Raw genomic sequence first — 13592 nt, 5'->3', positions numbered from 1 at the left:
CTCTCCGGCTGGAGAACAGATTCCAAGCCCTGGAGCCCACAGTCGATGCCAGAGATATGTGGGAGTTCCCTCCTTGGAGGGGGGGGGGGGCTCAAAGTCCACCGTGGCATCGAGGGCACCAAGACAGTCTACTGCCGCCGGCCTTGTTCCCAATGCCGCCAGACTATCCATCGCCTGCCTGGGCCCCCGCTCCCGAGCCAGTTGGTGGTTCCTCCACTGCCCTAGGCGCCGCTGTTTTCAACACCGTAGAGCGCTGCCTCAGCTTCCACAGCGTGGTCGCCGCCCGTCGGGGTCACCCTGCGGCCACTGACTTGGATTGCCTGCCTGCGCCGCCTTCGGGAGGGCGGTGCTCACCTGGCTCAGCTGCTGCTGCTGTCCCTCGGAACTCCTCTGCTGCCGGACCTCCATCCATGCTCATTGTCGGCTCCTCCATGGTTCGACCATCACCCTGCCTGCCGCTTAAACAATCTGCTCCCCAGGTGCTCTCGTCCGGGATATAGACTCCAGAATCCCACAGCTGCTGGATCAAAACCCGTCTGCCTCCACTGTTCTCATCCACGTCGGAACCAACGATCTCAGGAACAAACAATCGTAGACACTTAAAGAAGACTTTACGAAGCTTATTGACGGTCTTCTACAGTCAGCTGGTTTGTCGTCTCCGGCCCACTGCCCTGTCCCTGCATTGGAGACATAAAATTTGCGTGTCCTTCAGCTACACACATGGCTCAAGGGATACTGCTGCTCCCTCAACGTACCGTTTGTGGACAACTTTGGCACCTTCTTAAACCGTCCAAACGTCTTCAGACATGATGGAGTTCATCCAAACTTTCACAGATCATACTTCCTCGCCTTGACCATGGAACTTACACTGAAATCATCTGTTCGCTGCTCATGTTTGTCCGATCCACTCTGACATTAATGACTGTCACTCTGTTCTACAAATTCCTAGACCGAAATTACGTTACTTCCCTGTAACACACAGTAATTTAAACAGTTTACTACCAGTTCGGACTCAAACTCTCAGAACTCCACAAAGTCATGCACCCAGAACAATAAAAATGTCTCTATTCAACGTAAAGTCACGAACTAACAAGTCATTTTTAGTTAATGAGCTTATAAATGCTCATAACCTGGATTTCGCTCTACTAACTGAGACCTGACTGGATAGAAATGGCTCAGTCACACTCATTGAGACAGCAACTCCTCATTTCAAGTTCATCCAAACCACTAGAGCTGACCAGAGAGGCGGTGGAACAGCTGCTGTCTTCTCTGATATCTACACCTGCAAGGAAATCCTCCTCTGAGAATTCACGTCTTTTGAACACCTTGCTATAGCTATAAACTGCAGTGTCCCGATTTTAATCATCATTGTCTATCGGCCATCAAAATCTAAATGTGGCTTTCTTGATGAATTCTCTGAGCTACTGTCCAAGGTCTCCACTGATTATGATTGTGTAATTATCTCAGGTGATTATAATATTCATGTTGACAATCAAACAGACCCAGATGCTCAACACTTCATTAGCCTATTGGAGGCATTTGACCTCACTCAGCATGTTTCTGGACCCACTCACAATAAAGGGCAAACTCTGGACGTAGTCATATCAAAAAGACTAAATAACACTATACCCTACTTCATGGATGTTGCTATTTCAGATCACTGTTGCATTTTCTTTGACGTGTCTGCTCTTCCTGTACAACAGAGGGGTACCCCAACGATTAAAAAACCTATCATTAACAATAATACCGTTGAAATCTTTAAGAGAATTGTAAATGAGTTACCGCTGTCCAAGGCATCATCAACTGAGGATCCTGTGAACAACTTCAACTCCAAAATGCAAGAAGAAGAAACAGTCTTTATTAGTCACGCAACACACCACACTACAACACATGCTTGCACACACACACACGCACACACGCACATGCTTTTTGATGGTGGCCGGTGAAATGGATTCTCTGCTTTTGACCCATCCTGGCTTGTCCTTCCTCCGGGGGCACAGCCAGGAGCAGTGGGCAACATACGTGGACGCGCCCGGGGACCAGGTGATAAGTGTCCATCGCTGGTCAGACCATGAAGGGTGCATGTTTTTGGTGGGGGTCCTTGCTGACGTGAGGTGGAGGAAACCCCATGTGAGCACGGGGAGAACATGCAAACTCCACACAGAAAGGCTCCTATTTGGGAGATAACCCACCGGAGCACGGTGCCAACAGCGCGCCAGGCGGGAATCGAACCCAGGACCTTCTTGCTGTGAGGCAGCAGTGCAATGCAATGCCCACCGTGCCACAAATAGCATTGATAAGATTGCACATGTTAAAACTAAAAAGATAGAAAAACAAAAAAACCCTGGAGAAATGGAGCAGTCATTAGGCAACATATGAGAGAGTGTTGCAACCATGTCTCATTTCATCCCCTTAGACATAAAAAGACTGGACGATATTGTTGGCCAGCTCAGGTTCAAAACCTACCTACAGGACAAGCAGTTCTTCGTGTCCATTGGAGATTTTGTGTCAGACAAAGTGGATATTGTATGTGGAGTGCCACAAGGTTCGATTCTGGGACCATTATTCTTTAACCTCTATATGCTTCCACTGGCACATATTGTAAAGAAACACAAAATAAATGACCATAATTATGCAGATGATTCACAACTGTACATATGCCTATCTCCTGATGACCTCCTCCCCATACACTGCCTCACTCAGTGTATTAAGGATATTAATGCATGGATGTCAAATAACATTTTACAACTGAACAAAGACAAAACAGAAATACTCATCTTTGGTGCAAAGGCTCAATGACAGAAAATTGCAGCTCACTTTAGTTTTCTGTCCCTGGACAGCAAGAATGAAGACAACAATCTGGGTATAATCATACATTTTAAGAGCCATATAAATCAAATCACAAAATAAGCCTTCTACCATCTAAAAAACATTTCAAAATTAAGAGGCTTCCTGTCAAAAGCAGACTCCGAAAATTAATCCATGTATTCATAACGAGTAGATTGAACTACTGTAATGGCCTATTCACCGGCCTCCCGAAATCAGCTGTGCAGTGGCTACAGTAAATCCAAAATGTGGCTGCACGCGTTCCCACTGGGACAAAACAGTTTGAACATATCGCACCTGTTCTTAGATCTCTACATTGGCTCCCCATCAAAACTAGAATTGATTCTGCTACTTGTATATATACAGTAGCTATAAATGGCCTTGCACCTCAGTATATGAAAGATTATACACAAATACATTATACACGAACCAGCAAGAACTCTCAGGTCCACAGGCAGTGGTCTTTTAACTATCCCCTGTACCAACTCTAAGCAGGAGAAGCTGCCTTCTGTATCTATGCCCCAAGTAAATGGAACACCCTACCGAGGGACCTGAGACAGGCCCCCACACTGAATACTTTTAAAAGCAGGTTAAAGACCTCGCTGTTTGCGACAGTCTATGACTGTCTGTCTGTCTGTCTGTCTGTCTGTCTGTCTGTCTGTCTCTCTGTCTGTCTGTTTGTCTGTGTTGCTGGTGCTGTGGCTGCCGCTAACCTTATACCTAAACTTAACCCTTGCTTACCTTATGGCTACAATTAAGCATCTCTAACCCTATACCTCAACTTAACCGTCTCTAACCTGAGTGACTTCTCCGGTTCCAATGAGAGCTACCACTTCCGGTTCTGGTGACGTCTGTGCGTGTGCATTGCTGTTGTCTTTTTTGCTGTTGTTTTTTGTTGTTGCTGCTGCTGGAGTTGATGTTGCTGCTGCTGTTGTTGTTGTTGTTTTGTGGCTGCTGCTGCTATTTCTGTTGCTGCTCTGTAATTGCTGCCTCTATTCCTGTTGCTGTTGTTGTTGTTTCTGTTGTGATATTACAGTGAGAGGATCAAAGGAAGGGTGTGTTTTCGGAGAGAGAGAGTCAAAAGGATCTGCCTCCCGAGGTCAGAATGAAAAACATGACCCGTAATTTAGGGATGCTAATTAAAGGGCCATGACTGGATTAAGATGAGGTGGTGCACACGGTTTAAATATCTGTTTCCGGTGAGGGCTACCACTTCCGGTTCCGGTGACGTCTTTGCTGTGCGTTACTTTGTTGAGATGAGATGGTACACACTGTTGACTCAATACAGATGAGGAGATTTATGGTTCCGATCAGAGCTACCACTTCCGCTTCCGGTGACGTCTTCGCTTGTGCACTGTTGCTGTTGCTGCTACTATTGCTACTGCTGTTTTCTGTTGCTGCTATTGTTTCTGCTGGTATTGTCGCTGCTGGTGTTGTCGTTGCTGCTGCTAACCTTATACCTAAACGTAACCATCCACCGTGACTGGATGATGGTGGTGCACACAGTTGAAATCTCAGTGTCTGGTGAGAGCTGCCACTTCCGGTTCCGGTGACGTCTTTGCGTGTGCGTTGCTGCTGTTGGTTTTAATGTTGTTTTGCTGTTGTTGCTGCTGGTGTCGATGTTGCTGCTGCTGTTGTTGTTGTTTGTGTGGCTGTTGTTGCTTCTGTTGTTGTTTTCTGTTGCTGTTGTTGCCACTGTGGTTGGAGTCGCTTTTATTGTTGTTTTTGTTGCTTTTACTGTTGCTTTTGCAACGGATTTTTTTTCTCATTTTGTCTCTCATAGTTGAGGTGAACCTATGATGAAAATAACAGGCCTCTCTCATCTTTTTAAGTGGGAGAACATGCACAATTGGTGGCTGACTAAATACTTTTTTGCCCCACTGTATATACAAATTATATATTAACATATGATAATGAATTTTTTATGAGATAAGGTGTGTGTGTGTGTGTGTGTGTGTGTGTGTGTGTGTGTGTGTGTGTGTGTGTGTGTGTGTGTGTGTGTGTGTGTGTGTGTGTGTGTGTAAACTGAAAGACATCTCTGTTCATCTCTCCTCCAGCTCCTCTCATCCCTACTCCCTCACTTGCTCCCTCTCTCTCCCTCTTTCCTCCTCCTCTCTCTCTCTCTCTCTCTCTCTCTCTCTCTCTCTCTCTCTCTCTCTTCGTCTCTCTCTTTGTCTGTCTCACCCCTCTTTCCTTCTCTCACCCCTCCCTCTCTCTCCCAGACACTTTGATCACATGTGTTGTTGCTACGCCGCTGCAGACACGGTGATGTATCTAGGCCAGACGGCAGAGGTAGCTCCTTCATCCTCCTCTTCCTCTTCCTCCTCCCCTTCCTCTTCCTCCTCTTCCTCCGCTGTCTCATCCTGCGCTCCGCGGCGTCTCTCCCGTCGCAGGGACGACGCCTGGTTCCGTCGTTCTGTTTCCTTCAGCTCCATCTGTGGAATCCTTTTTGTTTTTTGGCTTTGAACACAGAAGCTGCAGCTGAATCCTCAGAGAAACAAAACATCTTTTCTATGAAAGTGGCGGCGCAGCAGCGCTCCGTCGTTCCTTCGCTCATTTCACAAGTTTGAAACGTGTCACAGAGAGAATGGAATGATCCGAATGCACGAGAAAGAAATACCCCATGAGCGTTAATCTGGGATCATTTTGTTCGATCTATGAGTTTATTTTGCTTTAATTATATGAACTGTTTTCATCGTGGTGTAGAGTGGCTTCACTCATTGGGACAATTAAAAAATTGCTTTAGTTTGTTAACCTCAATTTAAAATCTCCCAAATTTGAAATTTTCCTTTTTTTGATCTTGTCCAATGACCAATTGATGCAATTCATTTCCAGTGTTTATTTATTAGACATACATTTAATTGTATCGCTTGTACTACATTACAACTGGATATTAAAAATAGGGAGGCGGTAGCTCAGGCGGTAGAGCAGGTCATCTATTTATCTGACAGTTGCTGGTTCGATCCCCGGCTCCTGCTGATGGCATGCTGTAGTGTCCTTGAGCAAGATGCTTTACCCCTGATGCTGCGTCCATGGGAGTATTAATAATTGTAAGTCTATTTGGACAAAACCCTCCGCTAAATGATGTAATGCAATATTATTCTACATCTGCGGCATAACAACGGTTCCCTCGTCCAAATTGCGTTTTTGATCCAAGACCTGATGATAACAATGCTGAGAATGATGATAATGATGAAATGATGTTTGGTGGTTCCGTCGTTCTCTTCTCATCCTCCGTGCTGGTGAGACCAGGTTGTACTTTGGATTTTCAACATTTTCTTGATACTGATCCCATCGTTCTCACTTCATTCTGCCTCGTGAACATTATTGACTCTGTTGTCTTTTTTTTTTCATATTGTTGAACGTAATAAAATGTTGTGAGACCAAAGTCAAATTTCCATTTCTAGTTCTTGTCTTCCATCAGTTTTCCGAAGCTTTGAGGTTACATTTTGCGTTTTAAAATCACATCACAGCTCCATTGGATCGCTGTAGATTTATGGGATTCCTCCTGTTGGGGCGAGCAGACGGGGAGTCGAGTCCTCTGCTCTTTTAATGATGCACATTCTTCAGTTTGGGCATGGAGACCGTCCTCCCTGACTAAGTGCTTTGCATCAATTCTTCCCAAATGTGCTGCGTTTCAGGCGCTAAATATTTGGTTTGTCTGAAACGCCTCGTTTGGATTTCATAAAGTCGGAGCAGCTCGCTGTGATGTTTCAGTTTCTGTCTCGCTCAATTGTAAAGATCTCACATCTCAGTCAATAGATTATTCAACACAGAGAATCATTAGATAAAAGTATAAAAGTCAAGTGTGTGTGTGTGTGTGTGGGGGGACTTGGCTGACACACATTACCCTAATCAGCTCCCTTGAGATTGTGTGTGTGTGTGTGTGTGTGTGTGTGTGTGTGTGTGTGTGTGTGTGTGTGTGTGTGTGTGTGTGTGTGTGTGTGTGTGTGTGTGTGTGTGAGAGCGGACCAATACACATGCACAATTCAGTACATTTATCCAGACTACGGACAACTGATGTTCTGCATGTGTCTCCAATGCATGCTGGGTAGTGTTTTCAGCGTGTGTGTGTGTGTGTATGTGTGTGCATGCCTTTGTTTGCGTGCACGCCCTGGCAGCGACCGGCTGCCTCGCTGTATCAGAAACTCTGTGCAGCACCGAGGCTCTTTAATTATTTACTGCAAATGAAAGTGAAAGATTAATGAGAGCAGGTTCCATCGTCTCCTGCCCCCCTCCTATCCTCCTCATCCTCCTCTTCCTCCTCTGTGGTCTTCATCCTCTCTATAATCTTCATCCTCATCACCACCATCGCTAGCACCACAAACATCGTCGGCATCTTGGACAGAGATCTGTCGCCTGCACTGACAGAAAATATGGCAAAGTTTGGATTTGAGGCTAAAGGATAAATAAAAGCTAAAAAAGTGCTTTGAGAGAGGAAAGAAATGAGAAGCGAGGGAGGAAATGTGACAAATTTAAATGTATTTGAATAAGAAAACAAAAAACCTTCAAATTTGTGGGGGTGGATGCTGGATCATTTTTTCATCTTTTCCCGTTTTTCCACTGTTGTGCTGAATCATGAGACAGGGGTGGTGTTGATCTCTCTCTCTGTCTCTCTCTCTCTCTGGATCTCTCCCTCCCTCTCTCTGTCTCTCTATCTCTCCCTCCCTCTCTCCCTCCATCTCTCCCTCCCTATCTCCCTCTATCTCTCTCTCACTCTCTCTCTCCAGCTGCAACCTCTTTGGATAAAGCTCTCGGAGTAAGAACGACCTCCAGATGTTCTTTCCTCGACCTCGGCGGCGCTGAGCCGTAGAAGCCACTTCCCCCGACACCCAGCGCTGCCCACACGTAGCTTGGCTTGTGTCGAGGAGTGATGGAGCGGCGGAGTGGGCGGAGGGGGCGGAGGGTGAATTTACCCAGAGAAGGTAGGAAAAGGCTTGAGAACAGCGGCAGGGTTTGATGGTTTGTCTCCAGAGGTTAAGATGAATTATTGCTTCAGATTTCTTCATCCTTACACCTAACCTCTTGGATATGCACATGGATATTTGCTTTGGTTTCTTGCACCTCTCAACCATACTTGGGTAATCTCTCTCTCATACACACACACACACACACACACACACACACACACACACACACACACACACACACACAGACACACATTAAGGACAGGTACCAACTCATAAATCTTGGTCTCTGAAGTGAGGTGCAGCCAGAATCAGCACTTGAACCAAACCAACGTGTAACTGAAGGAGATCCTCCAGGAAACATCGCCTCAAATCGGAGATTTTGCGTCAACAGTCTGAACAAGAGTAAGAATGGCTGCTGCCCCCAAACAGAACATTCTTCAACTTCACAGCTCAGCGCCTCCTTTCACTGTTTCCAAACTGCAGCATCCATGTTTTCCCGCTTGACCATAGATTTATTTGGTGTGTGTGTGTGTCAGTGTGTGTGTGTGTGTGTGTGTGTGTGCGTGCGCACGCACAATGGGTTTGTGCATATCGTCCGCGTGCGCTGAAATCCGTGACGCGCTGCATGAGCTGCTCGGCCATTTTCTCAGGCTGCGACACGGGATCTCGAAATGTTTGCACACAATCGTGCAGAGATGAAGCCCAGTGCAGTCAGTTCCTGTCCCAAGTACGTCTTGACGTGTGTGTTTGTGTGTGTGTGTATGTGTGTATGTGTGTATGTGTGTATGTGTGTGTGTGTGTGTGTGTGTGTGTGTGTGTGTGTGTGTGTGTGTGCCAGCATGCGTCGGTGCGTACAGTGTGTGCTAGACGTCTTTGGCCTGTGAGATGTGTCAGTAACTGGGGCAGAACTGATTGTTGCTGATGGCTGTAGGCGAACGGAGACCTACATTCTGAACACCCACACGGGGGGGCGGGGGGGGGGGCAATGCCTTGAAAATTGGGGTTTAACCCCCCCCCCCCACCATTCATACTTCTGTCACAGCCAAGCATCCAACTGTCCATAACACTACACTGGCCAGAGGTAGTGACTTATACTACCCAAGTGGTAGTAAAAGTCCAGTTCATTCCTACATCCCTTAATCACCGTCTCCAAGGGCTTCTCAAGCTTCACATTTCGTATTGAGATCCAGAGCATCCACCGTGGTCTCCACCCCCACCCAAGCCCGGACCCTCCAAGAAAAAGGAGAAATGGTGGAAACATGGAGGAACGCTTGAGGAGGGGTCACAAAGGGAGGGATCCCCTTTCCAGGACGACGCAGCTGCGATGGATGCTGAGGACGCTGGATGCTGCTGTTATGAGATATGAATAAATATTAAAGGTGCTCTGCTCTTTTAAAACGCCTCCAGTGCATGTCCTGTAAGAACTGAGGGCTCGGCTGCCCCGGCTTCTTGGCCGTAAGATGAAGGTCAAACCTAGGTGGACGTGTTCAAGCCCCAAACCCAATGTGGTTGTTTGCAATGCAACCTGGCAGACATCTCCTCCAACCTGGACCGCGGTTTGCCCCCGGTGCACGGACAGTTCTCTGGTCGACGCAGACGCGGGCGTCGACGAAACGAACCCTGACCCTGTTCAGAAAGGCAGCTCAAACCCAAATCGGCGCGTGGGCCATAGTCTCCGCAGACATCCAGGATGTGTTCAGCGTACTCCAGTCACTCCGACGAGCCTCCACCTTTTCAAAGCTCCCACCGGTTCTGGAACCGTGTGAGCCCCGCCCCAAACCTGGCGGCCCCCCGGGTCAGCCGACGGGGACATGGGGCCGTGACCTGGCCAGTGCGTTTGTACAGTCTACGCTGTTGCCCGCGAGCTCGTCGGCGTTGGAGCGGGAACCTGCGTATCGGAACCCGAACCCTCCGTCGGTGAAGAGAGGGATGAAGGAGGAGGAAGAGGAGGCGGAGGACAAGTGAGGTGAGGGAAGCGGGGAGGGGTCAGGAAATCAGGACTAAACAACGAGATTGAAAAGGACAAATGCTCCTTTTTCCAAACCAGGTTGTTTTTCACCACATTTTCAGTGTTTCTTTCACCACCAGACTTGAGTTTCCAGCCGTTGCAACTTGATATTATAATATTTTAATATGTTGGTGCTTGTGTGTGCGCTGCAGACTGAAGGTGACTCAGTGTCTCCAGCAGGTGTTCAGTCTGTCGCCCGCCTCCCCCCCGGGCGGGGCAGGAGGGGCTGTTCATCCCTTGCTTCCTACACTTCTTTCCACTGAGTCATTCACCTTCTCGCTCCTCGTCCTCGTCCTCGTCCTCCTCCTCCACCCCCGTCCCACACCAGCACCAGAGGAAGTGACCCCCAAAATAGACCGTCACGTCTCTATAAGGAAATGCTTTGCGGAGAACACTGTTGCACTGCGAACGGGCTCGGTGCGTCCGTTCGTCTTCAGCTACGTGTCCTTTCCTTTCCAAAAAAGGAAAATAAATGAATCTCTCATTGCTTCATTCACATTTCGGAATTCAATGAGCGCTACTACGGTTACCATCCCTGTATGGAGACTGTTACGTCTGCTGTACGTCTGCTGTACTTGTTTTCACTACAAGATAAAACCAGCCTTTATCCGCACACCTTAAATGCTTGTTGATGATTTACATTTTACCCTTTGTTTATAAATGGAAATACAGACTTTTCCTGTAAACTCCAGCGCCGGTCATCTGCACACCGCAGGGGGCGCCACCGGTGCATCGCCCGTCTCCCGCGGGAACCTGGGAGCAGGAGCGAGAGGCTTCACATAAAATCCTTCACGCCTCGAGGCTGTGATTGGTCGCCTGCTGTCGAGCCTTTACCGCTCGGTTTGTAAAGGTGAACTTTGGAAGGAGCTTTGATCTGGTGGAAGAACTTTGGTTTCGGGTGAAACTGAGGTAGAGATCAGAGTGGTCCGCTTTGGCATCGCAGCACCTTGTAAAAATAACAATAATTCCGTTGTGTGGTGCCGCAGCCTGTTTCTCTTCCTGTCTCGGTCTATTTCTGTTTTTCCTTCGATGAAGCCGTTATGCAACGTTCTATTTATTGACACAGCATGAATCACTGTAAAAGGCCGTGGTCCCATTAACTCTCATCAACGTGGCCAATAAGTCTGAGCAACTTCCATTAACAAGTGATGATGTTTGAGACTGAAAGCCCCTTTTTTGGTGGCCGTGGAGAAACGGCTTCGCCAAATGATTAATAACCTCGATAAAACGTCTTTACAGCCTGGTGAAGTTATGATGCCGTGGCGACTTAATGCTGCGTTTTGAAACGAGCTGTCGTGCTGGTTTTTTTTTTTTTCAGAGCGTCAGGCGTTTCGGGCGTGTTGCTCAAGGTCTGCGCTTCCTCTCTGCGGAAACGGGCAGTCATCACATTTTATGGTCAGCTGATATTTGACCTCTGACCCCACCCAGGGACGGTGTGTGTGTGTGTGTGTGTGTGTGTGTGTGTGTGCGCTTGAAAACCCTTGTTGTGCACACACAACACTTTAATGCGAGCAGTGCGACTCTGAGTAGCAGTTTGAAGCAGGACAGTATCAAGTAACAGACTGAATGAAAATGAGGTGAAGGAAAGCAAACATCCTGCCAAAATGTCGTCCTATTAAATAAAACATTTCGCTATGAACATATTTGACACGGAATTCAAGACACAATCCAAGTTGTGTGTTTATTTGCACAAAATGTTGCCTCTGTCCCCCGGCGCACTCTAGTATGTGAGTAAAAACATTCATTCATTCTTCTCTGACAGACGATGAAATACGTGCGATACAGTATGTTGCCATGACAACGCCGCATAGAAACTTTCATCTGCGTCTCGCCCTCACGATGCATTGTGGGATACGCTCACCTGTGCCGTAGGTCGTACGTCCTCCTGGTACTTTCCACACATTATTTGATCCTTGGGAGTCCTGGCTCCGTGGCTCGGCTTGATATATTGACTATTTTTGTAATTGCTTATATTTTTACACACTCATAACACTTCGGAGGTGGAGCGGCTACGTTTTGTATCAACATTATTACCGGACATTTTGACCGGCAAGTTTGTAATTTATTGTTTTTGTTTTTATTTTTAAATACTTTTTTACCAGGGTAAAAAAACTGTAATTACCGGAGCCCAACATCAGGGAAATGACGCGGTGCTGTGTAACACACTTTTCCAGCGGTTTCGAACCCGAACACAAGACGTTCCATGAAAGTGGGAATGAAAGAGGCGCCGTTCTCCATATTACAGGTCAAAGTACCATCAGAATGATTTGGAAGATGTTTTTTTAAAGTTAAAAATGTACGTAGTGTTTTAACGAGCTGCATTCTGTTCTACCTCCTGGGGGTGAGAGGGCTTGGGGGCATTTTTATTTGCCTTAACAATGATCCTTTTCATAGCTTTCATAGCTCCACGGTTCTGATCGACTCAACATTTTTCTGAATTTTTTCAGAGTGGTTTTCTTCCCCGATAACAAATCATTTTTTAAATATTTGTGGGAAATAAATATTGGTAAAATCCCACTGTTTGTGCTTGATTTGGATTCGGCTCCACCAATGCTTCATGGCAATGTTACTGCTTCCGTTCCCACGCGCCTCCATTCACACCGACATTTTCCCAGATGATACCAGGTCGACAGCGGGGAAATTTAGGAACGACTTTTACGGAACATGCACACCTCCTCCTTTAACCACGAGACAGCAAGACAAAACATATCCGGTGGATTTACAGCTTTCAGTGCAAGTGGGAAAGGGGTTTACGTTAAACCCTGTTCCTTTGACCTCATCTTTTTAGTTGGATCCTACGTTAGTTATCTTGTAAATGTTTCCCCCTGCACTTGTTTTTGCAACCGCGCTCAGTGGATTATACATTTTACCCAAATCGACCCGCGGCTCCTGTGTGCGGCGGCTTGGTCCCTCACGGAGCTGAAGGACCGGGCTGCCGTGTGGACAGTACGTTTTCTGTTTCTGTTTCCCGGAATGCCTCCAGTCTATGAGCTCTAACGGCGCACTTTGTTTCTACCGGTAAAGCACTGGAGTTTTCCCTTACATGGCGTGTGTTTTTGCGCTGTCGTCAATAAAAGGAAATGTAGTTCAGTGACACAAGCAGCGTGTGGACTGTAGCTCACAATCAAACCGCTCCCAAGGCTTGTTTTACACCACTGAGTCAGAGAAATAAATACAATGGAATTATTTGAGGAAAATGGAAAAATCAAATGTATGTGTATTGTGTGTGTGTGTGTGTGTGTGTGTGTGTGTGTGTGTGTGTGTGTGTGTGTGTGTGTGTGTGTGTGTCACGCTGGCTGTGGTTCTTGACCGCAGAATGAACAAGAGCTGACTTTTCTTTGGCCCCGAGCCTGTGATTTGAAACGCTGCCCGGAGCATTAAAACCTTGTCAGGTCTAACGTTTCCCTCCATTCCGTTCAGTGAGGCTTTTGGAAAACACACTCGCTGTAAACACAGGAATGTGCGTTCGCCTCGACTGAAACACAAGCAACGCGACGGGCATTCTGTGGTCCACCGTGGCTGTTTTTCTGAGCCGTGTTTTTGGGGAAACTCTTCAAAATGTCCCGCTTTACTTTTCTCCGCCGCTCCGTTCCAGTTGCATTTGTCAAATCAACTTCATTAGCGGAGACGAGACGGAGCCGCGTCCCAACCGGACGGGGACGGAATGCGAGCACCCTGCCGCGCGCCGCCCGCACGACGCTCCGCAGTTTTTCGCGTTTGGTAGAAGCTCCGGGCAGATCCGATCGATGTGGCATCACCGGAACGGAGGGTCATGAAAGCAGCGGTTGAAGGGACGGGACGTCGTTCCTGTTTTCCTGGGCGGAGTCTTCAACACCGGAAAATATTCA

This window comes from Zeus faber (assembly GCF_960531495.2).
Source record: "Zeus faber genome assembly, chromosome: 3".
Classification (NCBI taxonomy): domain Eukaryota; kingdom Metazoa; phylum Chordata; class Actinopteri; order Zeiformes; family Zeidae; genus Zeus; species Zeus faber.
Note: the sequence above shows the minus strand (reverse complement) of the source record.